This window comes from Scyliorhinus canicula, chromosome 8 (genome assembly GCF_902713615.1).
Source record: "Scyliorhinus canicula chromosome 8, sScyCan1.1, whole genome shotgun sequence".
Classification (NCBI taxonomy): domain Eukaryota; kingdom Metazoa; phylum Chordata; class Chondrichthyes; order Carcharhiniformes; family Scyliorhinidae; genus Scyliorhinus; species Scyliorhinus canicula.
The window spans coordinates 183,614,364-183,642,155 of NC_052153.1; the positions used below are offsets into that span (position 1 = coordinate 183,614,364).

Genomic DNA, 27,792 nt, shown 5'->3' on the forward strand with positions numbered 1-27,792 from the left:
AAGCTCCCACTTGCACATTCCATAGTCCTCTCGGGCTTCTGCTGTTTTGAGCCCTCGCTATCTGCCATCAACTTCCCCTTTTCTCCTTATCCAATGTTGTGTGTCCCTCGTTATCCAATGTTCACTGGATTTGTTGGTCCCATTTGCTTCCTTTATTGGAACATGTTGGTCCTGCACTCTCCCCATTTCCTTCTTGAATGCGTCCCACAGTTCTGTCACAGATTTACCTCAAAGTCCACCCTGGCCAAATCATACGTGATTGTAATAAAATCGCCCTTCCCCCAGTTTATAGGGCCATCCTCATAAAACAACTCCTTCACCCCAGGAATCAACCCAGGGAATCTTCTCTGAACTCCACCCAATCCAGGTGTGTCCCACCTCAAGTGAGGAAACCAGAACTGTACACAGTACTCTGGGTGTGGTCTCGGCAAGATCTTGTACAGTTGTAGGAGACTTCTTTATTCTTACACTCCATCCCCCTTGCAATAAAGGTGGACATTACAATTACCTTCATAATTACTTGCAGTGCCCACATGCTAACTTGCTTTTATTCATAGACTGGGACACCCAGATCCCTCTGTACTTCAGCATTCTGCAGGCTCTTTCCATGTAAATGACATTTTGTTTTTTTATTCATCCTATCAAAATGGACAAACTCATGTTTACCCACATTATATTCCATCTTCCCACTCACTTCCCTCTGGTCCAGGGAGGTGGGAATGCCACCCTATGAAGCAGTTGGAATACAGCCAAAGAGGTGACCGATTGACATAATTAGAAAGTCCTCCTTCATCCTTAGTCACCCTAGTTGTTTTGTTACATTTAATGTTCTCTCGCCAACACCATTCACAGCATATTAACCCCCCCCCAACTTTCACCACCAACGCCATGCTTGCATCGTACAACTTAGCTGATAGCCCAGACTCCTATAAATTGATTATATGAGTGAGTTTGTTTAAACAGACATAGGAAACTGTTGACTTTACTTGATTGACAGCTTTGTGTGGTTATAATATGTTCTATTTTTTCTGTGATCTCTTTTGTCAATGTCCCAAAGTTCATTAACACGTGATTAAGAGATGTCAAGTGTTTAAAGCTTCAGTTATTGATAACAGAATGGTCTGGTTGATAATTTTATACAGTTGTAGGAATTTCAGTATTTTTTTGCAAAAAATATGAATGTGTATTTTGTTCATGAGCACTACAACACATGCCACTGTTACAATAGTTTCAAGTCAATATGGTGCGTGACTTGGAGAGGGGCTTATAGGTGGTGGTGTACCCATGCATCTGTTGCCCTTATCCTTCAAAGTTGTAAAGGCTGTGGGTTTGATAGATGCTGTCAATAGATCCTTGGCAGGTTGCTGCAGTGTATCTTGTAGAGTTCCTCACCTCTGACTCTCTCTTGGTGCCGCAGTATTTATATGGCTGGTCCAGTTCAGTTTCTGATAAACCAAAACCCCCAGAGTCTGATCGTGGGGGATTCAGGGATGATAATGCCACTGAATATCAAGGGGAGATGGTTAGCTTCTCGTTTGTTGGAGGTGGCCATGGCCTAGAACTTGTGTGATGCGATTGTTACTTGTGCCTTATTAGCCCAAGCCTGAATGTTGTCCATGCCTTGCTGCATATGACCATGGACCATTCTCTTCAGTGAGCGTAGCTGGCTTTGATTTCCAGAAACCTTCAGTAGTGGTAATAACGATACTCTGAAACTGACTGGGAGGTAAATACAGAATTATAATAGGAATTGGCACATTCCATATCAGCAGCTGTGATCTCAAATTAGCCGAGTCATCATCCATTGGCCTTCCAACGGACATGAAAGGGTGGCTGGCTTGGGGATTGAAATATCAGAATTGAGCAATCCAACTTGAAACTAACCCAATCCTATTCCCCCCTTACCCCACCCACCCACCCCCACCCTGCCACTGTCCACATCCCCCCCCCCCCCCCCCGCTTGACTTCCAAATTGCAAGGATTCAAGCCATGGACCAAGCGTCCCCAAAAGGCAGGTGATGTCCACATCGACATACAACCCTAGGCCGTATAACACAATTGTCTCCCGTCATCAATACCTTACTGTGTGCAAATTGGCTGCCATGTTCCCCTATATTGCACGGAGCGATCGACAAAAATACCTCACTGGCTGTAAAATGCTCCAAGGTGTCTAGCGGTTGCGAAAGTCAGCCCTCAGTCCCATTCAGCAGCCTCGCCCACACAGCCCATTTCATCAATGGGGAAATCCTTAGGAAATCAGAAGCACAAGGGGTCTTGGTAGTCCTTGTTCATGATTCTCTTAAGGTTAACGTGCAGGTTCAGTCGGCAGTTAGGAAGGCAAATGCAATGTTAGCATTCATGTCAAGAGGACGAGAATACAAGACCAGGGATGTACCTCTGAGGCTGCATAAAGCTCTGGTCCATTTGGAGTATTGTGAGCAGTTTTGGGCCCCGTATCTAAGAAAGGATGTGCTGGCCTTGGAAAGAGTCCAGAGGAGGTTCACAAAAATGATCCCTGGAATGAAGAGCTTGTTGTACGAGGAATGGTTATCGAATTTATATAGAATTTGCAGCGCAGGATGAGGTCATTCAGCTCATCGAGTCTGCACTAGCCCTTACAAAGAGCCCCCTACTCAAGCCCACATATTTACCCTGTCCCCGTAACCCAGTCACCCCCATTTAACCTCTTTGGACACTAAGGGCAATTTATCATGGCCAATCCACCTAACCCGCACACCTTTGGACTGTGGGAGGAAACCGGAGCACCCGGAGGAAACCCACGCAGACACGGGGAGAACGTGCAGGCTCCACACAGACAGTGGCCCAGCCATGAATCGAACCTGGGACCCTGGAGCTGCGATGCAACTGTGCTAACCACTGTGCTACCGTGTTACCCTTGAGGTTGAGGACTCTGTGTCTCTCGTTGGAGCTCAGAAGGATGGGGGGGGGGGGGGGGGGGGGATCTTATTGAAACTTCCAGGATACTGCGAGGTCTGGAAAGTGTGGATGTGGAGAGGATTTTTCCACTTGTAGGAAAAACTAGAAACAGGACACAATTTCAGACTAAAGGGACGATCCTTTAAAACAGAGATGCGGAGGAATTTCTTCAGCCAGAGGGTGGTGAATCTGGAATTCTTTGCCGCAGACGGCTGTTGAGGCCAAATCACTGAGTGTCCTTAAGACAGAGATAGATAGGTTCTTGATTAATAAGGGGATCAGGGGTTATGGGGAGAAGGCAGGACAGTGGGGATGAGAAAAATATCAGCCATGATTGAATTGCGGAGCAGACGTGATGGGCCGAGTGGTCTAATTCTGCTTCTATGTCTTATGGTCTTATGGTTAGCTTGCCTTCCTCCCCCATTCCCCAGCCTCACCCCCTACCCAAACCCCACTCTGCAGCAATTCAGTTGCTCTCCCCTTCCTTTTCTCTCTTTAACCCTTCGACGGAACACTTGCGCCTGCTTTCTCAGACGCCACGGGAACCCATTCCCATCAGACGACCTGTGTGACAGAGTCCAGTCCTCGGCTCAACTGTTGCGCCATGAGGCCATTGCTGAAGATTGCTGGGAGCTCCCATACCGGCCTCGTGTCGATTCAAATCAAAGCTTCAATGAGGAGAATATGTAACTCATACTTCAACCCAGAAAAGAAAAAAGTGGGTCAAAGGTGACATAAATCATTAATAACACACACAGCTTTCCCAGTCATTGGAGGGCTTGCGGCATTCAATGACAGTCACCTTCAACTCTTCTGGGCATGTCCCAAGTCAAATATAACTAAGAAAAGCAAATTTTGCGATAATATCCACTTGAAATTGATTCCATCACTTCCCAGAGGATAGTGAAGGTTGAAGGGTGAACTGGAGCGTTCAATGTATCAGCACTTACACACAGGAGGTGAGAGTGAATCCGGAGCATGAACCATCATCAGTCTATTATCAGGTTTATCCTGGGGAGAAGGCAAAATCAGGAACTCATTGAGTGAAAAGTGAGACAAAATGAGAAAACTCCAACACCCGTTCAAAAGTATTGCGTTAGCTTTCGCTTTAGGTTATTTATCAAACCTGACTGTGTGTAAATAACCATGAAAGTATTGATTGATCACGTTTGGACTTCGATATCAATAATGGAAATCGAACAGTAGGGCCGTCATCAATGACCCGGCAAACACGGAGGAATGAAAAAGCATAGGGAACAGGGGCAGGAAGAAGCCCCTCAGCCCCTTGTGCCTGCTCCTCCATTCAATAAGATCATGGCTGATCTCTCTTGGGGACAACATTTTACCATTGCAAAATGGATGGCAGAGGGGCTGTAAAATCGGGAGAGATGGGCCAGAATTCCCCAACCGTTCGCCGGTGGTGGTATTCTCTGGTCCTGCCAGCAACCCACCTCCGCCCATAGGTGTGGGGTGACCTCAATGGGGAAATCCCATTGATAGGGGTGGGAGCAGAGAATCCCACCACCAGCAAATGGCATGCCGCCTCCCGCTGCCAATAAACACGCAGTTGACAGGACGGATAATCCCGCCCATGGTGTCGGGTCAGGCCCCTGACATCACCATGGTGGAATGTCGTGTTGAGTGGCAACTCTCCATTGGTAATTTTGAAACGAGTCATAGAATCATAGAATCTCTACAGTGCAGAAGGTGGCCATTGAGCCCATCGAGCCTGCACCGACCTTCTGAAAGAGCATCCTACCTAGGCCCATGCCTCCACCCTATCCCCATAACCTAATAATCCCACCTTACCTTTTGGACACTAGAGGGCAATTTAGCATGGCCAGTCCACCTAACCTGCACAAATTTGGACTGGAGGAAAACGCCTCAGACACGGGGAGGAAGTGTAAACTCCACAGATAGTCACCCAAGGTAGAATTGATCCCGGATCCTTGGCATTGTGAGGCAGTGGTTCTAACCACTGTGCCACTGTGCTGCCCAACAGCTTATCAGTCAATTGAGAGTGTTGAGGAGGCAATTGACAGTGATATTACGGACTCCTCAACATTTTGGGTGCGACACGTGGAGGGAGGTGTTGGAGTCTCAGCAGCCTTTTGAGGGCAGGATGGACGTTTTTGATTTGGCAGACATGAGGCTCTTTAATCGAATTGGATTGAAAGAGAAGTTGTTTTGTTTTGGCTTGAGGCCTTCTTCAGCAGTTAGTACTCCTGGCAATGAGCTCATTGGGGAGGGACCTGGGGGATTGGTTTGAAGGTTAAACATGGTGGCCTTGCTGAAACTATTGGAAGGGTTCCCCTGCGAATATTGGCATCTCCCAGGCAACCATGCGCATCCCTGAGGAGGCCACAAGAGGGAGAATCTGAGAGGAAGGGAAAGAGTGAATAAAGAGAAAAGGACATCAGCGACTACCGGGCCACGTCCCTCAATATTCAACTGGTCTGTGACTGCCATCGATGGACCCTGCACGTATATCCGCCCAATCCTGGCAGCAGCCAAATGTTTACATCTTTCAGGAATGCTGGGTGCCACAGATTTGGAACCCCTCCTCCTCCACAACTGTCCCCCCCCCCCCACCCTGTCACCACCATCACCATCACACCCCATGCAATGGATACTTGGTTGACAAGAGTGACCCACTAAACAGATGGCTGATGACACCGATTGAGGCAGAGGATTTAAATAAATGGAGTCACACTGCAACCTGAGTGACCATCGAACGGACCACCAGCCTCCTCCAAACCTGTGCCTGGGCCAATCGCGTGACACTCATCAACACATCCCAACAATGGGCCCCCCAGATTGTGCTGGCTTGCTGCACTTTACACAACTTAGTATTGCAGAGAAGAGAGGTCTTCAGCGTTGAAGACGGCATCCTAATATGCATGAGGGGTTGAAGAGGGGACTGAGGTGGTGGGGCGCTCTTGCCAGACATCTGGGGGTGGGGCACCGGCATCCTGAGATCGGTGTGCCCTTTTAAAAGGACATCCTGGTCTCAGAGGAGTGGGACCTGTCAGAGATTAGGGTACGCCCCAGTCAGACCCAGCGTGAACCTCGAAGTGCCATTGAATGGCACTGAAAACCCAATTGTGGATAAAACCATCTCTACTTCCCATGGAACGGCACGTTGGGTTCTCTTCTCGCACCAGCGGGATTCGTGGCTGACACGTGAATCTCCGCCCGATCGTGTTTCGCGATTCCGGCGTCGCTGGATGAAGTATCCCGCCAATCAGCTTTAACTGAAGCGATTAGAAAAAAAAAATCTTTCCTGATTTGGGCCACTCCAAAAGGACGTGGCAACAGCTGTACTTAATTTCTCATCGTACCTTTATCAAGGGCGCAATCATGTGTATAGTCCCCGATGACAAATGCTGAATGGAGCTTAATAATGCAGAAATTAAGAAAAAAGAACAATTAGCATTTATATCATGCTTTTCGCAACTGCCAAACGTTTTAAAGTGCCTTGCAACCAATAAAGTGTTTTGGAAGCACAATCATCCTTGTAATGTCAAAAGCCAATTTCCACACAAAGTTTCCACAACTACTAGTTGGCACTAGTTGGCCACAACTAATAGGGGCAGCAGGGTAGCATGGTGGTTAGCATAAATGCTTCACAGCTCCAGGGTCCCAGGTTCGATTCCCGGCTGGGTCACTGGCTGTGTGGAGTCTGCACGTCCTCCCCCTGTGTGAGTGGGTTTCCTCCGGGTGCTCCGGTTTCCTCCCACAGTCCAAAGATGTGCGGGTTAGGTGGATTGGCCATGCTAAATTGCCCGTAGTGTCCTAATAGAAGTAAGGTTATGGGGGGGGTTTTGTTGGGTTACGGGTATAGGGTGGATACGTGGGTTTGAGTAGGGTGATCATGGCTCGGCACAACATTGAGGGCCGAAGGGCCTGTTCTGTGCTGTACTGTTCTATGTTCTATGTACTGACCTGAAACTGACTAGATAATCGGTTCTGCGATGTTGATTGGTGGAAAAACTCTTAGCCAAGACACCAGGGAGAATTCCCCCACTGCTCTTCATCGAAGGAGAACCGTTTGAGATATTTTACCGCCATTGGTCTTCTGCTTTTCCTATCCAAAGGCCAGCAGCTCCCAACAGCATGGCAGTCCCTCAGTACTGCCCTGGAGTGTCAGCTGTGGTGATATGCATCACTTTAAATACACAAGGGGTTAATGTAAATACACGTAGACATGTAGACACTAGAGGGAGCACCAGAGACATGACACACAGACATTCAACCAATAGGTCAGTTAGATAGGACACGACCAATGGGCATTCACAATACACACAGAGGTGACACCACCACAGGAGGGCATTACACCAAACCATATAAAAGGACACAGCACACATGAACTTCCTCTTTCCAGTGAAGACACTCAGTGTGTACACAGGGTTGCTTCAACACATCATACTCACCACCTGGATTGTAGCAGACTGGTTCGTCAGTCTGAGTAGCTATAGCAGGATTAATGGGAGAGTCGAATCCAAGTCGGAGAATTGTTAACAGTTTAATGAATATGTTAAAGCTATCTCCAAGTCTGAACCTTCCTTTGTCAGAGTGCACATCAAGGAATCAGCTTATGCTACGCCAAGAGCATAACAAAACATCTGCCTTATATTATCTGTGCAGGCCTCGGAGTCAGACATTTTGTTTTACATATTCTTTGGCAGGTTGTGCGTGTCACCGGTGAGTCAGAATTTGTTGCCGATCGCGCTTTCCCCCCAGACTGGGAGGCTTGCTCGACCACGTCACACGGTAGTTCAGAGGCAACCACATTTCTGTGGGTCTGGAGCCACATGTAGATCAGAGAGGGTCAGGGTAGCAGATTTCCTTCTTGCCAGCGATACCCATAACCTATCAAAGAATTAAAAAAATATATTTAACGCTGCTGCCGGACAGTGGTAACGTTCAATTCCAGCCTCGGGTGACTGTCTGTGTGGAGTCTGCACTTTCCCCCCGCGTCTGCGTGGGTTTTCTCCGGGTGCTCCGGTTTCCTCCCACAGTCCAAAGACGTGCAGGTTAGATGGATTGGCCAAGCTAAATTGTCCCCTTAGTGTCCAGAGGTGTGCAGGTTAGGTGGGGTTGCAGGCATAGGGAGGGAGAGTGAGTCCAAGATCGGTTGCTCTTTCAGAGGGCCGGTGTAGACTCGATGGGCTGAATGGCCTCCTTCTAGATTCTATGGATTAGCTGAAATTAAATGCCACGAGCTGCTGTGGCAGGTTTTGAACCCAATGCTATCTGGGTCTCAGGATTGATAGTTCAGTGACATTGTGACTATGCCATCACCACCACACCCCACCCCCGTCTGCAGCAACAGCATCTGTTTCGCACTTTCAACATAGCAAGAATATCCCAATATACTTCACAGCAGCGCCTCATCACGGCTAAAAATTGACCTTCAGCTAAAGATACAGTCATCTGGAGAAGTGAAAAATATAATAATAATCTTTATTGTCACAAGTGTGCTTACATTAACACAGCAATGAAGTTACTGTGAAAAGCCTCCAGTTGCCAATTTGTTGAAGAGAAGTTCCGGTGTCTGCTCAGGTACACCGAGGGAGAATTCAGAATGTCCAAATTACCTAACAAGCACATCTTTCGGGACTTGTGGGAGGCAACCGGAGCCCCCGGAAGAAACCCACGCAGACACGGGGAGAAAGTGCCGACTCCGCACAGACAGTGACCCAAGCCGGGAATCGAACCCGGGTCCCTGGCGCTGTGAAGCAACAATGCTAACCACTGTGCTACCGTGCCGCCCTCATCAAAATTGGTCAAAGGGAAAGATTTTAAGGGGCGTCTTAAGAGAATTCGAAGACATTAAATATTAAAAGAAAATAAAGATTCCAACTTCACAGCTGAAGAGATTTTTTTTTTAAAAAAAGACTTTGAAAACAGGAGTGAGATGAAGGTTAATGGTATATTTACCTGGATAATGTGTCCTGAAATTCTGTGCATTGTGCATCGATGAAATAAATCTACCTGTTTTGAGAAATAGACAGAGGCATACAGAGCAATTACTTTATGTTTTCCCTCTGTGGATTCTTTCTCATATAAAAGGAAAGATACAGCCATGTGCAAACTACCGTTACATATTCAGTGGTGGCAGCAAGCCCCCTGACATCTGCGAGTGTGAGATGTGTTCGTTAGGAAGTAATCGTGGACAGGCTACCTACCTCCTGTTTAAAAGATTCGGCTCCCCAAAGATGAATTGGAACAATGCGGAATGCAAATGAGTAGCCGTGTCACGAGGTGTCACAATCTACCTGTCACCGCGTGTCGCCTCTGAGACAGTACATTGTCAGAAATGTTTATTGTTACTCAGAAATATGTGTAAGCTATTCCATATCTCGGCGTCCATCAGGGAAACAGGTCCTGGTGTAATGTAGAGCCTAACCTGCTCGGACGCGTGACGTTTAAGCGAGTGAAGGTTACGAGGAGATTTATTGGAGGTGTTCAAAATTATAAAGGGTCTCAACGCAGCAGATAAGGATAATAATAATTATCTTTACTCCTGTCACACATAGGCTTACAATAATACCGCAACGAAGTTACTGTGAAAATCTCCCAGTCGTCACATCCCAGCGCCTGTTCGGGTACACTGAGGGAGAATTCAGAAGGTCCAATAACCTAACAAGGACATCTTTCGGAACCTGTGGGAGGAAACAGGAGCACCTGGAGGAGACCCACACGAGAACGTGCAGACTCCGCACAGACAGTGACCCAAGACGGCAATCTAACCTGGGACCTTGGCGCTGTGAAGCAACAGTGCTAACCACTGTGCTACCATGCTACTGCCAACAGGAAGGTTGCTAACTTGAGGTCACAAATTAAAAATGACAGGAACTTTAACCAGGGTGGGCCACGAGGACCTTCCATATACGCAGCGGGATTTTAAATGCATTCCGTGAAATGGATGGGGGAAGCAGACTCAGTGGTTTCTTTGAAAAGGGATTTGGAGCAAACAAAAAAAAGAGAAGATGAGCACAAATGATGAATACAGGGAAAGACTGACCATAATTAGATAGCTCTTTCAAATAACTAGTACAGGCACAATGGGCTGAATGGCCTCCTTCTGTGCTCCATTATTCCATGATTATTTGATAAGGACTTGAATAGAAATAATTTGCAGTGGCACAGGGAAATGGCCAGGAAAATGGCACTAAGTCATGATGCTCACTTGGAGAGCCTGTGCAGATGGGGATGGGCCAAATGGCCTCCATTTTGCCGTAATAATTCTGTGATTTTAATGAAATCGAAGTGCATGAGGTAGTTGCTCCTTCTTTCCGAGCCTGTGTTGTGTCTCCAAATCCACTGAACCACTAACCCACTTCACACAGGTTTCCATGCGAATCCACGGCTGATTCTTCCTGATTAAAAGCTAGAACGATGAACGTTACGAGAGTGTCTGCAGCGGCCCCGATCCTCGCAAATGAGCTCGCAATTGCTGCTCAGGCCTACTGGAGCTAGGCAACAGCTGGTAGCCTGCTCACCAAAGCACCTAATGAGAAATGTTGGCAAGTACCTGGCCTAAAAATACTTCCAGCATTAAATCCTGTTAATTAACATGATTGCATTACCAAGTGAGCATGAAAAGAACAATTAGATTGCACAGTACGCGCTATTGGGTCACTTACACAGTAAGTCTAAACTGGCTCAAAATAAGTAGCATTAACCTTCAATGAGGAGTGATTTACCGTTTTCATGATTGAGCTGCTCAGTGAGTGTTTTACAAAAGCACTTATTAAATAATCTGGTCCAACCCTATGCATGTTCAAAAAACAATGTAGTTACTCAATACAATTGGAAACTCAGGTTGTGCAATACTTAACATGTACTTTTAAAATTTTATTTATTAATTCAAGAGATGTGGGCGTTGCTGGCCAGACCAGTATTTATATCCTATCCCTAATTGAGAAGGTGGTGGTGAAGCCACCTTTTGGAATGGCTAGCTCCAGTAGTCCTGAGCAGCAAACCGGAGCAGATGGCAAAAGCTGTTCTCAATGTTTTCCGAGCTGTCACTTTCACGACTTGGTCTCAGATGACTGGTGAGAAGCCTTCTCAATTGCAAAAGTTAGGCTTTCTCTTCTTCCTGTTAATTACTGCTAATTGCTGTTAATTGATACTTTGCTTGTCATCTTTCTGACTTGCGACTTTTCAGTGGTTTAGAAACTTTCTGAATTCAATATTTAATGGGTTCTTTTTCGCCTCCAGAACCAGATGTGATTTAAGATTTGGGGCAGCACGGAAGCATTGTGGATAGCACAATCGCTTCACAGCTCCAGCGTCCCAGGTTCGATTCCGGCTTGAGTCACTGTCTGTGTGGAGTCTGCACATCCTCCCCGTGTCTGCATGGGTTTTCTCCGGGTGCTCCGGTTTCCTCCCACGGTCCAAAGATGTGCAGGTTAGGTGGATTGGCCATGAGAAATTTCCCTTAGTGTCCAAAAAAACCCTTAGTGTTGGGTGGGGTTACTGGGTTATGGGGATAGGGTGGAGGTGTTAATCTTGGGTAGGGTGCTTTTTCCAGGAGCCGGTGCAGACTCGATGGGCCAAATGGCCTCCTTCTGCACTGTAAATCCTATGAAATCTAAGATTGGGGGGTTATTGTGCACAAGTGGGGCGGGATTCTCCGTTGGCTGATGGCAAAATCGGGAAGCGCGATTGGGCGGAGAATAGGTTCTGACAGCAAAATCGCAGCGGGCGCTGATTTGCGCCAAATCGCAATTCTGCGTCACCTCGACGGTGGCGCCAATACGGTCCGGAATGCACGCACAGTAGACACGATTTGCATATCATTAGCAGGCCCGACCCAGTATTCTCAGGGACCCCCATGATTCTCTGCCTCCGATGAGCTGAGTTTCCGACGGCGCGTTTCACTTGTGCTTTTAAAAAGCGTGAAACCGGTATCGTGGCTGCTGAGAGAGAGAGAGGGGGGTACATAAAGTGTCCAACAGCGTCATAGTTTGCTGACAATTGTGCCGCTAGTCGGGGGTCTTCTGCCAGGGCCGGGGGGGAGTAGCGGGGCATGGCCAGGAGGTGGTCTGTGGGGTCGGGGTGGACGGGCAGGGAACATCATTGCCACAGCCGACAAGGCAACTGTGCAGCTGTGCATGTCACTTACTGTGAACTTAGGGCCTTGGGTCGTATGGGTCCCCCCCAGGCCACACCCCCCCTAGGTACCCTCTGGCCCCAGCCGACCCATCAGCTGTCTGGGCACACTCCAGCACAACCAGTGCCACCTTGTTGGCTGGGATGAGTGTGTGTGGGGAGTGTAATGTGTATGTGCGGCTGCAGCTTTTCGGCCTCCCAAGTGTCAATCACGGAACCGGCAAATGCCACGCCGTTTTTCATTGGAATTGATTGTGTTCCACGAGGCACCAGTGCTAGCCCCTGCACAGTTGCTGAAGCGGTCCAGGTTCGGCGCCAGTTTTGCTGTTGTGGAAGTCCACGAATTCTGCGCCGGCGTCAACACTTAAGTCTCATAAACTGAGAATCCCACCTGTGAGCTCCAGAAAATTTAGTTCAGATAAATCAAACGCAGAAGCACAGAAAAGTTACAGCACAGAAGGACACCTTCTGGCCCATCTTGTCCATGCCAGCCCAAGGACACCCAGGTGCCCTTTCTAATCCGATCGTCCTTCATCCGGTCCAGAGCCCTGTAGATTCCAGACTCCCACTACCCTATGCGTGAAACAATTTTTCTTCATGTGCCCTGAACACCTTCTGCCACGTATCTTAAATCTATGTCCCCTGGTTCTAGAATTCTCCACCAAGGGAAGCTATTTTATTGTGTCCACTCTATCTCTTCCCCTCATAATTTTGCGCACCTCAATTAAGTCATCCCTCAGCCTTCTTTGTTCCAAGGAAAATAACCCCAAACTATCCAATCTCACTTCATAGCCACACTTTTCAAGCCCTGGCAACATTCTTGTAAACCTCCTCTGCACTCTCTACAGAGCAATAACATCCTTCCTGTAACGTAGCGACCAGAACTGCACACAATAAAACATCTTCTAGTGGTCTTCGCTGATGGAAAGGGAGGGTTTGTCTTCGACATCTCTGATTTTGAGGTGTGTGGCCCTTGCACATTTTCAATGGGCAAAACTCTCAACATCATCAGGATCACACGAGTCAGAGGTGCGCCAATAGTTGGAATCTGCTGGCAAGGCAGCTAATTAACAGGTGGCCCCTGCGTTCGCAGCCTAATTATGGAGAGCAGGAAGATTCCCATGCTGTGAAGCCCAATAGAAGCTCCCATGCCACTGGATAAATGGCAGTCCCATCAGTTGAGCTGGGCACTGCTGAAGCAGATAGGAGAGTGTGAGGTAATCTTGGAAACTTTATTAACATCTTAAAATGCGGGGGGCCAAAGCTCGTGGAGCTATTAGTGTGGAGGGGAGAATCGTAGCAATGTTAACCTGTCCACAGTAGGCTGTTAATTGGGATCATTTATTACCCAAGCTGGCTACTAAGCGAATAGCTGGTGCCATTGTGGATCCCCCACCCCCAGAAATAATAATAATAATCCTTATTGTCACAAGTAGGCTTACATTTACACAGCAAAATCCCCCAGTCGCCACATTCCGGCGCCTGTTCAGGTACACTGAGGGAGAATTCAGAATGTCCAAATTACCTAACAGCACGTTTTTCAGGACTTGTGGGAAGAAACCGGAGCACCCGGAGAAAACCCACGCAGACACGGGGAGAACGTGCAGACTCAGTACAGAGAGTGACCCAAGCCGGGAATCAAGCCTGGGACCCTGGCACTGTGAAACAACAGTGCTAACCAATAAGTGCTCGGACATGGGAACGCATCCGAGTTCAACCCAATGGGCCACCTTTTGAATTCTTCCTCACCCTGCCTCCGTACCCATCTCCATTAGGCTGGAAACATTTAGCCCAAAATGTCACCTGCCAAATATCCCTCGTTGACAATGCAGCATTGCCCTCTTCACTTGACAGAACTGTAAAAGTATCCAAACGCGTTTGGAGTGAGTTTAAAGCAGCATTTACTTTTGTTGTTGATGCCAATCAGAGGAAATTTTCAAGAATGCTTTCAACATCTCACTGCCCTTACACCAGAGAAAGACTCCAGCAGCATCTCTATCCTCAAAGACAACAGAGCCCAATATGAAGGAGTAAAGCCCCAAGGCAACATTTCTCATCCAGAAGTGCCGAGCTGCTCCTTCTCGATCTCAACCTGAGATGAACATGGTGCATATGAACATCAGAAATAGGAGCAGGCTATTGGACCCTTCAAGCCGTCACAGATGCCAGTTTTCACCCAGATGTGGACAGTGCAAGGAGCAGTCCCTGTGCCTAACTGTGGTAATAGAGAGCCACTGACCTCATTATCATTGAACCAGTGAGTAGATACCTACTGGGACTCCTGCCGGAAAAGGGAACACAGCGATACCACCTCAGGTAATTATGTAGGAGAGACCATAAAATGGCATAATCAAAACCAAATTAGCATGAGAGGGGAGGTAGCAGTTGTAGAAGGCGACTTGAAGACTGGATGCAGACACTTTTAGGTAAATCTATCACAGAACAATTGGACACATTTAAGAAGCAAATTGGAAGAATTCAGAGCCAACATGTCCCAATCAAGAAAAAAGGTGGGACCAATCAATCCTGGATGTCGAGGGATATATAGCATTGGATATAAAGAAAAAGGGAGGTTTGTGGCAGATATCGAGGATTCAAAATAGCAGAAGCTCTAGGGGCGTAGAGAATTGCAAGAGGGAACTTAAAACAGAAATTAGAAGAGCAAAAAGGGACATGAAAAAATACTGGCGGGTTTAAAAAAAAAAGGAAAATCCAAAGTTGTTTTACAAGTACATTCAGGATAATGAGGGAAATAATGGGTCCATTGAGGACCACAATGGTAATTTGTGCGTGGAGCCGGAGGATGTAGGTAGGGTTCTGAAAGAATGCTTTGTTAGTGTTCACTCATGAGAGGGACTGTGGGCATAGAAATCAGGGAGAAGGACTGTGATAAAATTAAAGAGATTAACATAGACAGAGAGTAGGTTCTGAGTGGTCAATCAGGCTTTAAAGTAGATGAATCTCCAGGGTCAGACGAAATGTATCCCAGGCTGTTAAGTGATGCAAGGGAGGAAATAGCAGGGGTGCTGGCAATAATTTTCAATTCCTCTCTGGCCACAGGAGAGGTGCCGGAGGACTGGAGGATAACCAATGTGATACCATCATTCGAGAAGGGAGGCAGGGATAAACCAGGAAACTGCAGGCCAGTCAGTCTAACATCAGTGGTGGGGAAACTATTGGAAGCAATTCTGAGAGACGGAATTAATCTGCATTTGGAGACGCAGGGATTAATCAAGAACAGTCAGCATGGCTTTGTTAAGGGGAGGTCATGTCTGACCAACTTGTTTGGGTTTCACAAGAGGTGATCAGGTGTGTCGATGAGGGCAATGCGTTTGGCACAGTGTACTTGGACTTCAGCAAGCCTTTTGATAAAGTCCCACAAAGGAGACTAACAGTGAAGGTAAGAGCCCCTGGGATCCAAGGAAATTTGGCAAATTGGATCCAACATTAGCTGAGTGGCAGGAAGCAGAGGGTGATGGTCGAGGGGTGTTTTTCTGACTGGAAGCCAGTGGTGTCCCGCAGGGATCAGTGTTGGGACCCTTGCTGTTTGTGGTTTATCAAAATGATTTAGACTTGAATGTAGGAGGGTTGATCAGTATGCTTACGGATGATAAGAAAATTGGTGGGGGGTAAATAGTGAGGAGAATAGCCTTAGATTAGAGGAGGATATTGACAGGCGGGTCAGATGAGCTGATCAGTGGAAAATGGAATTCAATCGGGATAAGTGTGAGGTGATGCACTTGGGCAGGACAAACAAGACAAGGGAATACACGATAAGCGGCAGGACCCTGGGAAGCACCGAGCATCATGGGAGGGCAGGTAGCAGTGTAGAAGGTGATTTGAAGACTGGGTGCAGGCACCTGTAGGTCAGAGGGATCAGAGGGATCTTGGTGTGCATGTACACCGGTCCCTTAAGGTAGCAGGGCAGGTGGATACAGTGGTTAAGAAGGCATGTGGTATAATTAACTTTATTAGCTGAGGCATAGAGTTTAAAAGCAAGGAGGTTATGCTGGAATTGTATAAAATGTTGGTAAGGCCACAGCTAGAGTATTGTGTGCAGTTGTGGAATCCACATTTTAGGAGGGATGTGATAGCGCTGGAAAGGGTGCAGAGGAGATTTACCAGGATGTTGCCTGGGCTGGAGAGTCAAAGTAATGAAGAGAGATTGGATAGACTTGGGTTTCTTTCCTTGGAGCAGAGGAGACTGAGGGGGGACATGATTGAGATGTAGAAACTTATGAGGGGCACAGATAGAGTAAACAGGAAGAAACCTTTCCCCTTGGTGGAGCGGCCAATGAGCTGGGGGCTCAGATTTAAGGTAAGGAGCAGGAGGTTTAGAGGGGATGTGTGGAAAAACATTTTTACCCAGAGAGTGGTGGGAGTCTGGAACTCACTGCCAAAAAGGGTAGTGGAGGAAGAGACCCTTATATCATTTAAGAAGTATTGAGATGTGTACTTGCAATCCCAGGGCATACAAGGCTATGGGCCAAGTGCTGGTAAACAAGATTAGAATAGCTATGGGGTTGTTTTTGACCGGCACAGACTCGATGGACCGAGGGGCCTTTTATGTGCTGTCTGACTATGATTTGGGAGAGTGGAGGGCAGGATCCAGGGACTGTAAAGACTTGAATCGAGAGGATAGAGACCAGGATTTATCAAGGGTAAAGCCTGGGAAAGGGAAGTGAAGAGGTTGGTGTCAGGAGTGTTCAGGTCAGGATCAAAAAGGTAAAGATTGGGATTAGGTTGGGTGGAGGCCAAGGTCTAGTAGGTGAGGGGCTAGGATCTGCGAGGGTACATGCTGATTGAAACAGATTCAATGGTGACTTTTGGTAGAAAATTGGATGCATTCTTGAAAAGATAATATTTCTAGGCCTTTGAGGAAGGGGTGGTGGTGATGGTTGAGGTTCCAACATTCTTTCCTTCGCAAGAATGTCCCCCACTCTTACCACCTGTCATTGGCATGACACTGGAAAGACCTGCAGGGTGATACTAAATTTGTTTGGCTGTGTTATGACTGCCTCTTTCTTAATGGGCCACCACTTGAGCTGGTGCCAATTTGAAACTGAGGTGAGGAGGAATTTCTTCTCTCAGAGGGTTGACTTTGGAACTCCTTGCCACAGTGATCTGTGCGGGCAGAGTCCTTGTGTAGATCTAAGACTGAGATAGATAGAATCTTGATCAGTAAGAGAATCCAAGGTAGCGCGAAAAGGGTAGGAAAGTGGGCGTGGGGAATGCCGGATCAACCATGATGCTATTAGGGCAGCACGGTGGCACAGTGATTAGCATTGCTGCCTACGGCGCTGAGGACCGGGGTTCGAATCCCGGCCCTGGGTCACTGTCTGTGTGGAGTTTGCACATTCTTCCCGTGTCTGCGTGGGTTTCGCCCCCACAACCCAAAGATGTGCAGGTTAGGTGAATTGGCCACGCTAAATTGCCCCTTAAATGGCAAAAATAATTGGGTACTCTAAATAAAAAAAAACCATGATGCTATTGAATCAGGCTCGAGGGGCCGAATGGCTTATTCCTGTTCCTATTTCTTACGGTCTTGTCCCACAAATGGGAATATGATTATGGTCGGATAATTTGGATTTCAATAATGTTGCTTGTGGGACACATATTATCCAGTGCACTGGAGAGAACTCCCCTGCTGAATAAAACACTCATCCACTTTGCACAGCAGCCCTAATCTTCCGATCTTAATCCCTGTGCGTGGGAAGTCACCAGGCGGCCCAGCTATAGCGTTAGAATCCAGTAATAAACCTAACAGCCTGATGCTCCTATTATCCCAAGCTTCACAGCAGCAACACAACCTCCTCTGATTTCTCCTAACCTGCACTGTGACATTACTTGGAGCAAACGCCTGAAGAAATAGGATTCATTACACACTGCTTCTCCAGTGAAATTCTTTGGGATGTTCTATTGCATGAAAGGCATTAAGCAAAGCTGTGTTATTGCAGTAATTGCTGCTATTGGGAGTTTTGATGAGTGAGTAAAACTAGTTACAGCTCATCTGCTACACACTTCATTTACTATCAGCAAATCGGGCTGATAAAGCTGCATGTTACCTTTTACTCAAGTCTGACCATAGCTGACTGTCTTTAATTAGCTGCATGAGTTGAGGGTCATATCAGATGGGAATGTGCTTTGGGTTTCTTTTCAAGGGCGGACTCACCTAACACGGGAATGATCTGTATTAACTCTGATCTGCATACACCAGCTGGGGGCTGTTTACTCCACCGAGGAGAACGTTTTTGATATCGTTCAGAGACACTCTGTAATAATAATCTTTATTATTGTCACACGTAGGCTTACATTAACACTGCAATGAAGTTACTGTGAAAAGCCCCCAGTCGCCACATTCCCGGCACCTGTTCGGGTACACACAGAGGGAGAATTCAGAATGTCCAAATTACCAAACAGCACGTCTTTCGGGACTTGTGGGAGGAAATCGGAGGAAACCCACGCAGACACGGGGAGAACGTGCAGACTCCGCGCAGACAGTGACTCAAGTCGGGAATCGAACCTGGGACCCTGGCTATGTGAAGCAACAGTGCTACGAATCCGTCTCAACAAAAGAACAGAAGAGAATCAGAGCAGGAGTAGACCACTTGACTCAATGCAGTACCATCATTGCTGTTTTTCTGATCCATTTTCCCACTCCAGCCCCATATCCCTTCATTCCCGCAGTATTCACGCTGAGTTTGGAATCTCAGGGAATGAGAATGTGAAAGGCTTTGTTTGAAATAAATTGTGGAGTTATATTGAAAATTTTTCAGAATTTCCATTTGAATATTTAGAGCGCGATACAACAAAACCATTTCTGAGTGTCATGTTGGGTGCGTTTGGCAGAGCTTGCTTCGACGAAGGGGTAGGAGAGATGGCAGCTAATATTCAATGTCACTTAGTGCCAAAGGTGAGCCCCCACGAGCGTCTCGCCATTTCTGGCTGTTTCGTCATCTGATTCGCTAGTCTCGCACCTCAGCTTCTCACCGCTGGCAAGAGAGAGCGGCTGAGTATCGCTGAGGGCGTCAACACCATGGCGCAGATAACGGGGAGCCGCCAGGACTGCCAAAGCCAGATGACTCCAACTGCCCCTCCATCCAGTGGAATCCCCCAGCGACCTACGGGCACCATCAGGGAGTAGGAAGCACTGAAGGCCAACCTGGGTCCTGCCACCAAGGAAACAATGGCAGTCTCTAGTTCTCCCGGATCCACTCCCTCCTGACACTGGCGAATCTCAAGGGCAGTGGACTGTACAGGGTGCCAAGGTGATGGCAGTGACTCCAGTAAGTTGGCCAAGGGTCCCCCCCCCTCGCTCCGGCTCTGGGCCCTCCCGAGGACATCTGCCAGGGGCAATAAAGGCCACAGGAGCAGCAGGCTGTCTCCACCTCTAATGTGCATCTTGGGGGTACACCTACATGTAGCACTTGACCAGGAAAGATCAACAAGAGTGTGGAGCACTAAGTGGACACTGAGGCATTATTATCTGTAGCTCGTGGGAATGGAAATGTCAAATGTTCACAATTTAAACGTGCTACCCCTGACATATGAAGCCTCTGTCATGTTGATCTTCACAGCAGTCCTACCTTCTTGTTGCCTTCGCATCTCACACGGCCCGGCACAATGATCCGAGATAAAGGTCCATCTCCATGGGGTCATGTTGCACAAACCCTTAGAAGTGGAACAGGGTGGTCGGGTGGGGGGGGAGATTGGCGGGGGGGGGGGGGGGGGAAGGAAGGATTGAGGGTAGGGGGGTTGAGGGGAGGGAGTAGACCTGTGGGGGGAAGGGGGGATATGTGAGGAATGAGGGAGAGGGGGATTGGAGGGGGTAAGGAGAGAAATGGGTGGTTTGGTGAAGTGAAGGAGGAAAAAGAGGGGATGAGGTTCAGCTGACATAACCATGTCCTCAGTGAATTTGGTGTGGTGAGGGCCTCCCTGGGCCTCCAGGCGTGCCGTACCCTTGCTTCCTGCTCTCCACCCTCTGGCTCCTCCCCAAGCTTGTCCTCCAGCTCCTCTTGGTCCACCACCTCAGGCGAGGCTGCATGTGCCTCTTCCTCCTCCTGCAGCATGTCGGCCCGCTGCTGTGCCAGGTTGTGGAGGGCACAGCAGATCACCACAAAGCAGGAGACCCTCTGGGGGTGTATTGCATAGAGCATAGAACATTACAGCGCAGTACAGGCCCTTCCCCCTCGATGTTGCGCCGACCTAAACTATTCCCTTATCATCCATATGTTGATCCAATGACCATTTACATTTTTTTTTTTTTTAAATTTTAGATTACCCAATTATTTTTTCCAATTAAGGGGCAATTTAGCGTGGCCAATCCACCTACTCTGCACATTTTTGGGTTGTGGGGGCGAAACCCACGCAGACACGGGGAGAATGTGCAAACTCCACACAGACAGTGACCCAGGGCCGGGATTCGAACCTGGGACCTCAGCGCCGTGAGGCGGTTGTGCTAACCACTAGGCCACCGTGCTGCCCTCAATGACCATTTAAATGACCATTTAACATGCCAAGTGTTGGCGAGTCCACTACTGTTGCAGGCAGGAATCCCTGATTTCCCCAGGATGTAACCGTCATGTGCCCTCCCTGGGAAGTGTGCACACACGTGCATGATACAGAGGTGATGATCACACACTATCTGAAGAATCAGGCATCCACTTCCTATTAATGAAGGGTATTCCCTGCTGGTTTCTATTGCCCCCTGGGCCTGGGCCATCCTAGTGATGGTGGAGAATTCTGCAGCCCGGGCATCTTGGTGGTCTTGGTCCATGTTGAAGGCGATGGAGTTGGATGCCTGGGGCATACAGGACATCCATGACCTCCCGGATGCACCTGTGGGCTGTAGCTTGAGAAACGTTGTACAAGTCCATGCTCGTCCCCTGGAATGATTTGGTTGCATAAAGGCTCAGCGTTGTGGTGAACATCACGGCCTCCAGTTCCATGGGGTGCCAAGTCCGCGATGCCGTCTTTTTGTTGAGACGGAGTCGCCTGTGGAACATGCTGTCAACTCATCGAAAGATCAACACCGCCTGTACACTTTGGGCCGTCGCTGGCCTCCCCTTCGACCTGAAGGGTGGCTGGTTCCTCCTCAGTCTGATGGGCAGCCGGGCCTCCAGGGTGTGCCGTGGCCCACTGCATGTGGGGTGTCGCCTCCAGCCTGCATCGCCACTGCTGCCGCCTTCTGCCTGCCTGCCTCGGCTGTCACCAGCAACGCGAGGGAGCTTCTGTGGTATCCACACCAAAAAATGCCCACAAAAATGTCCCACAGCATCTTCTTGTTTCAAACCGGATTGCCTTTTGGATTCATAAATCCCCTGAGCCCAATTTCCCAGGACTCTGGTATCTTAGAAAAGGTTCTCCTTCTTTCCAGCCTCAGAAATGGAAGGAAACAGTAACAGCAGCCTCCAGGCATCTGCAGCCACCAGCAGGAGCAAGCAGCAAACACAACCTGCAGCTGCGAACTGCTCTCACAACCAACAAGGCCAATTCATCATTTTCAATTGCCTTCAGCTGTGAAGCTGGAGGCTGCTCACAGTGAAAGGAAGTAAAATTGCCTTTCAGCATTGAAGCCACAGCAGGGTTCTGCCCTGGCAGTGTTGGGTGGGACAGACAGTCTGCAGATGTGGTTCCCCCTGTTATGGGTCTCCGCAATATTTAAAGATGGCTTAAATACCTCACAGAAACAAAGCCACTCACCCACCACCACCACCCCCCCACCTCCGTCCCAAAGGCAACCCCCGACCTGAAACGCTTTATCCCCTGACCAAGCCCAACCCCACTGAGGGGCTCCCCCAATCCTTGGATTCTGAGGAGAGGTGGAGTCGACTGGGACTGTACTCGTTGGAATTTAGAAGGATGAGGGGGAATCTTATAGAAACATATAAAATTATGAAGGGAATAGATAGGATAGATGCGGGCAGGTTGTTTCCACTGGCGGGTGAAAGCAGAACTAGGGGGCATAACCTCACAATACGGGGAAGCAGATAAATAGGACTGAGTTTAGGAGGAACTTCTTCACCCAAAGGGTTGTGAATCTGTGGAATTCCTTGCCCAGTGAAGCAGTTGATGCTCCTTCATTAAATTTTTTTAAGGTAAAGATAGATAGTTTTTTGAAGAATAAAGGGATTAAGGGTTATGGTGTTCGGGCCGGAAAGTGGAGCTGAGTCCACAAAAGACCAGCCATGATCTCATTGAATGGCGGAGCAGGCTCGAGGGGCCAGATGGCCTACTCCTGCTCCTAGTTCTTATGTTCTTATGTTCCTCGAGCACTGGGTCCACCGCTCCGGTGCCCTTGAGCTGCATGCCGGAAAATGGAAATGGCTACTCGCCTCCTCACTTCGTCTCCGAAGCTATCGCGCCGGCTTCACCTTTTTAAAAAGGAGCACGAAACAACGCCAGTGTGATTTCTCGCTGGGGAGTTGGATAGTTCGCAGGAGGCCCCTGCATTCGACTTCAATCTCGCTAATAACATTGAAATGAATACAAATGAGGGTTAATGATATTCTCGCCGTTTTGGAGTTGAGATCTGGAACTTGCCATCAGGAGTGGGCCAGGTGAATTGCAAACTGGTTTGCACCCAGCCCCAATCTCGATATTGGCCTTTCCCACTATTTACCCGGCGCATGCAGATCCGCTTGAATCTAACATGTCTCTCTTGTGGAGACCATGGACGAAATGTGGAGGGCATGTTCGCCATAGTCGCAAATTCCGTTTTGGGAGGGGCTGGTTTAGCACAGGGCTAAATAGCTGGCTTTTAAAGCAGATCAAGGCAGGCCAGCAGCACGGTTCAATTCCCCGACCAGCCTCCCCGAACAGGCGCCGGAATGTGACAACTAGGGGCTTTTCACAGTAACTTCATTCGAAGTCTACTTGTGACAATAATACATAGAACATAGAACAGTACAGCACAGAACAGGCCCTTCAGCCCCCGATGTTGTGCTGAGCATTGTCCAAAACCAAGATCAAGCTATCCCACGCCCTGTCATTCTGGTGTGCTCCATGTGCCTATCCAATAACCGCTTGAAAGTTCCCCTTAAGTGTCCGACTCCACTATCACAGAAGGCTGTCCATTCCACACCCTAACGACTCTCTGAGCAAAGAACCTATCTCGGACATCCCTCCTATATCTCCCACCCTGAACCTTATAGTTGTGCCCCCTTGTAACAGCTATATCACCCAAGGAAATAGTCTCTGACCATCCACTCTATCTATCCCCCTCATCATCTTATAAACCTCTATTAAGTCGCCTCTCATCCTCCTCCACTCCAAAGAGAAAAGCTCTCACTCCCTTAACCTTTCCTCATAAGACCTACCTGCAAACCAGGCAGCATCCTGGTAAATTCCTTTGCACCCTTTCCAATGCTTCCACATCCTTCCTATAATGAGGTGACCAGAACTGCACACAATACTCCAAATGTGGTCTCACCAGGGTCATGTACAGTTGCAGCATAACCCCGCGGCTCTTAAACTCAAGCCCCCTGTTAATAAACGCTAACGCACTCTAGGCCTTCTTCACCACTCTATCCACTTGAGTGGCAACCTTCAGAGATCTGTGGACATGAACCCCAAGATCTCTCTGTTCCTCCACATTCCTCAGAACCCTGCCGTTGACCCTGTACAGACAGGATGGTTTGCAATTGAACCAGAGGGGCACCAATATCCTGGGAGGGAAACTTGCTTCGGCTCTTGGTGGGGGGGGGGGGGGGTTAAACTAATTTGTCAGGGGGGTGGGAAAACGAGCTGTAGTCCATAAGCCAGTGTTGAGAGTAGTGAGGTACTGAGGAGGGTATCAAGGTCGCAGGAGTGTTCCAGCAGACAGATAGGTGGGTTGAAGTGTGTCGACTTCAATGCAAGGCGCATCCGGAATAAGGTAGGTGAACTTGGAGCGTGAAATGGTACGATGTTGTGGCCATTACGGAGACATGGTTAGAACAGGGACAGAAATGGTTGTTGGAAGTTCCGGGGTATAGATGTTTCAGTAAGAGTAGGGAAGGTGGTAACAGAGCTGGATGAGTAGCATTGTCAATCAAGGATAGTTTGATAGTTTGCAGAAAGGCAGTTCGAAGGGGATCTGCCTACTGAGGTAAGGACTTCTCATGCCCCCTCCTAGCTCTCCTATGCCCTTTTTTAAACTCATTCCCTGCTACCTTGTAACCCTCAAGCGACCCAACTGATACCTCCACACCTATCCATAATCTGTTTTGCAATTTCTTCCTCCACATCTCTATTACTATTTGAGGGCCTATAGAAAACTCTTAATAACGTGACCGCTCCTTTCCTATTTCTAACTTCGGCCCATATTACCTCAGTAATATTTGATATGACTGTAGTGGGCCGTAAAACAAACAACGATGAATCAGACCACAGGAGGGGGATAAATCACTTGGTTGTATGCTGTACCAAAAACAACCTCTCTCTAAATGTCGGAAAGACCAAAGAACTGATCATCGACTTCTAAAGCGCAGCACGACACACACTCCCGTCTGCATCAATGGCTCCGAAGTGGAGATGGTCGATTGCTTGAAGTTCCTGGGGGTCACCATCACCAACAGTCTGTCCTGGTCCACTCACGTTGACGCAATAGTCAAGAAAGCCCAACAACGTCTATACTTCCTACGGAAGCTAAATAAATTTGGCATGTCTGCATCGACTCTCACAAACCTCTGCAGATGTGCGATAGAGAGCATTCTATCCGGCTGCATCACAGTCTGGTATGGCAACTGCTCGGTCCAAGATCGCAAGAAACTACAGAATGTGGTGAACTCAGCCCAACGCATCACACAAACTTGCCACCCCCACATTGATTCTGTCTGCATCTCCCACTGCCTCAGGAAGGCAGACAGCATTATCAGAGACCCCTCCCACCCAGGCAGTGCCTTGTTCCATCAGGCAGAAGGTACAGAAGTCTGAAGACCCGCACATCCAGACATAGGAACAGCCTCTTCCCCACAGCTACAAGACTCATCAACAACTCCCCCTCAGACTGATCTGTTCCCTGTAAGAACACTATTCACGATGCCCTATGCTGCTCTTGCTCATGTATTTGCTTTGTTTGGCCCCTTGTTCCGTACTGTAACCAATCACTGTTTGTGAATGTACCATTTGTCAATGTTCTCTGTTGATTATTCTTTTGTCTACTATGTACGTACTGTGTACGTTCCCTCGGCCGCAGAAAAATACTTTTCATTGCACTTCGGTACATGTGACAACAAATCAAATCAAATCAAATCAAACAGGGAGGTCAAGGAGTTTTGGTTGTGGAAAGTATGGTGTGAACTACATTGACGTTTAAGAAGAGAAAAACCTTGGCGTTATCTGATATATATCTACCTTGGAAGTCAGCAAACCGAGGTGCATGAATTAGTTTGCTCAAAGATGGAGAAACCGAAAGCTACACTCTGGTTAGCTCAGTTGGCTAGATGGCTGGTTTGCGATGCAAAGTGATGCCAATAGCAAGGGTTCAATTCCTGTACAGGCTGAGGTTATTCATGAAGGTCCTGCCTTCTCAACCATGCTCCTCAGCTGAGGTGTGGTGATCCTCAGGTTAAGCCAGCAGTTGTCAGCTCTCCTGCTCATAGGGGAAAGAAGCCTATGGTCATCTGCATGATGTTCCTTGTATAGTTCTCCAAGATAGCTAAAATTCGTAGTGCTTGCAAAAAACATCAAGCTATGTATTTAAAATTTTACACTACTTTAAATGGTTCGCACGCTCTACTACTTAATAGCTAACAAAATAACAGTATTGAATCTATGTTACAGTAATCTATTATGTCTTTCAAATACAGCCAACTCGTTAACTCAACCTCGCACTATCCTCCATAAGCTTCACCCAGAATACTTAGAGACATAGCCTTTCATAAGACTACTCAGTGATGCCATGTAGTATTGAGATTCATGAACATCATCAACATTAACCCTTTACTCGCATTAGATTATTCATATCATTACAGTCTGGGTCTATGGCGACGATCACTTCATATTAGAGGGTCAGTAAAGCTCAAGCTCAGCTGTCTGGGTGGCTGGTTTGCGTTGCAGGGGAGGCCAACAGCACGGGTTCAATTCCCGTACTGGCCGAGGTTATTCATGAAGATCCCTGCCTTCTCAACCTTACCCTTCCCTGGAGGTATGGTGATCTGAGCTCGCTCTCTCAAATGGGAGCGCAGCCCTTTGTTATTTGAGAGTATGATCACTTTACTCATTTTACCGAGTACCGATCGATTACTCTCTTCCTTGACGCCCGAGTACACATTGGGAAATCCCACACAAACCATTGATGATTATCCAGCTGCAAAATTACGGGTTGCACATGATACATGCTCTGAGAAAGTGGGACTCTGCTTGAAAAGTTTGCGGGCAGGAAAGAATCTTTTAGCCAGTTCAGAGTCACATCAAGCAGACAGCATAGATACAGGGTGCCCCTTGTTGGTGTTTATCCTCCACGCATTCAGAACCCAGTCAGGTACCCAGTCAAGAAGCGATCAGGTTCACTGACATAAATTTCACAATTCGCCAAGATGGAGAGAAATGGTTTCCGCTGGCAGGAGGAATGGTGACCAGGGGGACACGGAGTTTTGAGTAATGTCCCAGAGGGTCAGATAGTGGACACTTATTTTACACAGTGGCTGGTGATGATCTGGAATGCACTGCCTGAACGGGCGGCAGAAGCAAATTCAATGGTAACATTTGAAAGGGAATTGGATGAATACTCGAAACAAGAAACAAACCACAGAGCCAGATGTTGTTAACAATCTCACTTCTAGATCAGAAACTCGCTGGGTGGGATTTTCCACGCCCCCCCCTCCCCCCCCCCCACCCCCACCCCAGGCAGTGTGTTTGGCCAGGGAACATGCGCTGGGGGAGGGGGGTTCACCTCCAGCACGACCGGAAGGTCCTATCGACGGAAACTGCTGGGCAGTTTTGGCGTTTATGTTACATTTTCTATGCTGCCTGGATCAGAAGTGAAACCAGATTGAACATGCTTCTGTACACATCATGGCGGCAGATTTCCTTCCCTAACCCTGATAACAGTGTCCCACAATGAGTTTTTATAGCAATCTAGTAGTTACGTGCTCACCATTACTGACGCTAGTTCTTAAAAAAAAAATCCAATTATATTTAATAAACTGAATATAAATTTCCCAGCTATCGTGGAGGAATTTGATCTTGTGTCCCAGAATTTGGACAAGGGGTTGGATTTGCCGCACGCCGACGCCGAAATCGCTTTTGGCGACGAGGCGGAGAATCCGTTTTTGGCGCACGAAATCGGGAGCGGCGCTGGTTCTTCAGTTCTCCGCCCCCCGTAAATAAGCATACTTGTGGAGAACGCCACGCTGAGTATCCACCGCCTCAGCCCACTGCCTGAGGCCCACCACGCGATGCTCCGTCCCCGACCGGCCGAATTCCCGACGGTGTGTACCACACATGGCCCACCGTCTGTGATCCTCGCGTGGCGGCTGTGGACTCAATCCGGGGCCGCCACGGTCAGGGGGAGGGCCGATCGGCGGGCTGGGAGGGACTTCATTCTGGGCTGGTGGCAATGTATGCAGTCCGGGGTGAGCGATGGGTTGATGCGGGGCACTATTTTTCCGGTCCAGGTCCGCGGGCTGAGTCCGCCATGGAGCACAGCGTGGTCGCGGAGGTTGCCTCCATGCGCCTGTGCAGCCTCTGACCCGGAAGTGGGGGGGGGGGGGGGGGGGGTTGCGTATCAGCAGCTAGAGCTGTGAGCTC

The 27,792-nt window shown here is 48.3% G+C and overlaps 2 long non-coding RNA genes across 2 annotated transcripts; both read right to left on the minus strand.

Annotated features, from left to right (window-relative positions):
- Positions 1 to 1,120: 1,120 nt before the first annotated feature.
- On the minus strand, positions 1,121 to 7,096 carry LOC119970032. Its single transcript, XR_005461525.1, has 2 exons — positions 6,883 to 7,096; positions 1,121 to 1,719 (listed from the first exon to the last, which is right to left on the minus strand). It is a non-coding gene; the product is annotated as an uncharacterized LOC119970032 (long non-coding RNA).
- A 402-nt stretch (positions 7,097 to 7,498) lies between these two features.
- Positions 7,499 to 9,124, minus strand: LOC119970033. Its single transcript, XR_005461526.1, has 3 exons — positions 9,039 to 9,124; positions 8,881 to 8,934; positions 7,499 to 7,809 (listed from the first exon to the last, which is right to left on the minus strand). It is a non-coding gene; the product is annotated as an uncharacterized LOC119970033 (long non-coding RNA).
- Between the last annotated feature and the right edge of the window lie 18,668 nt (positions 9,125 to 27,792).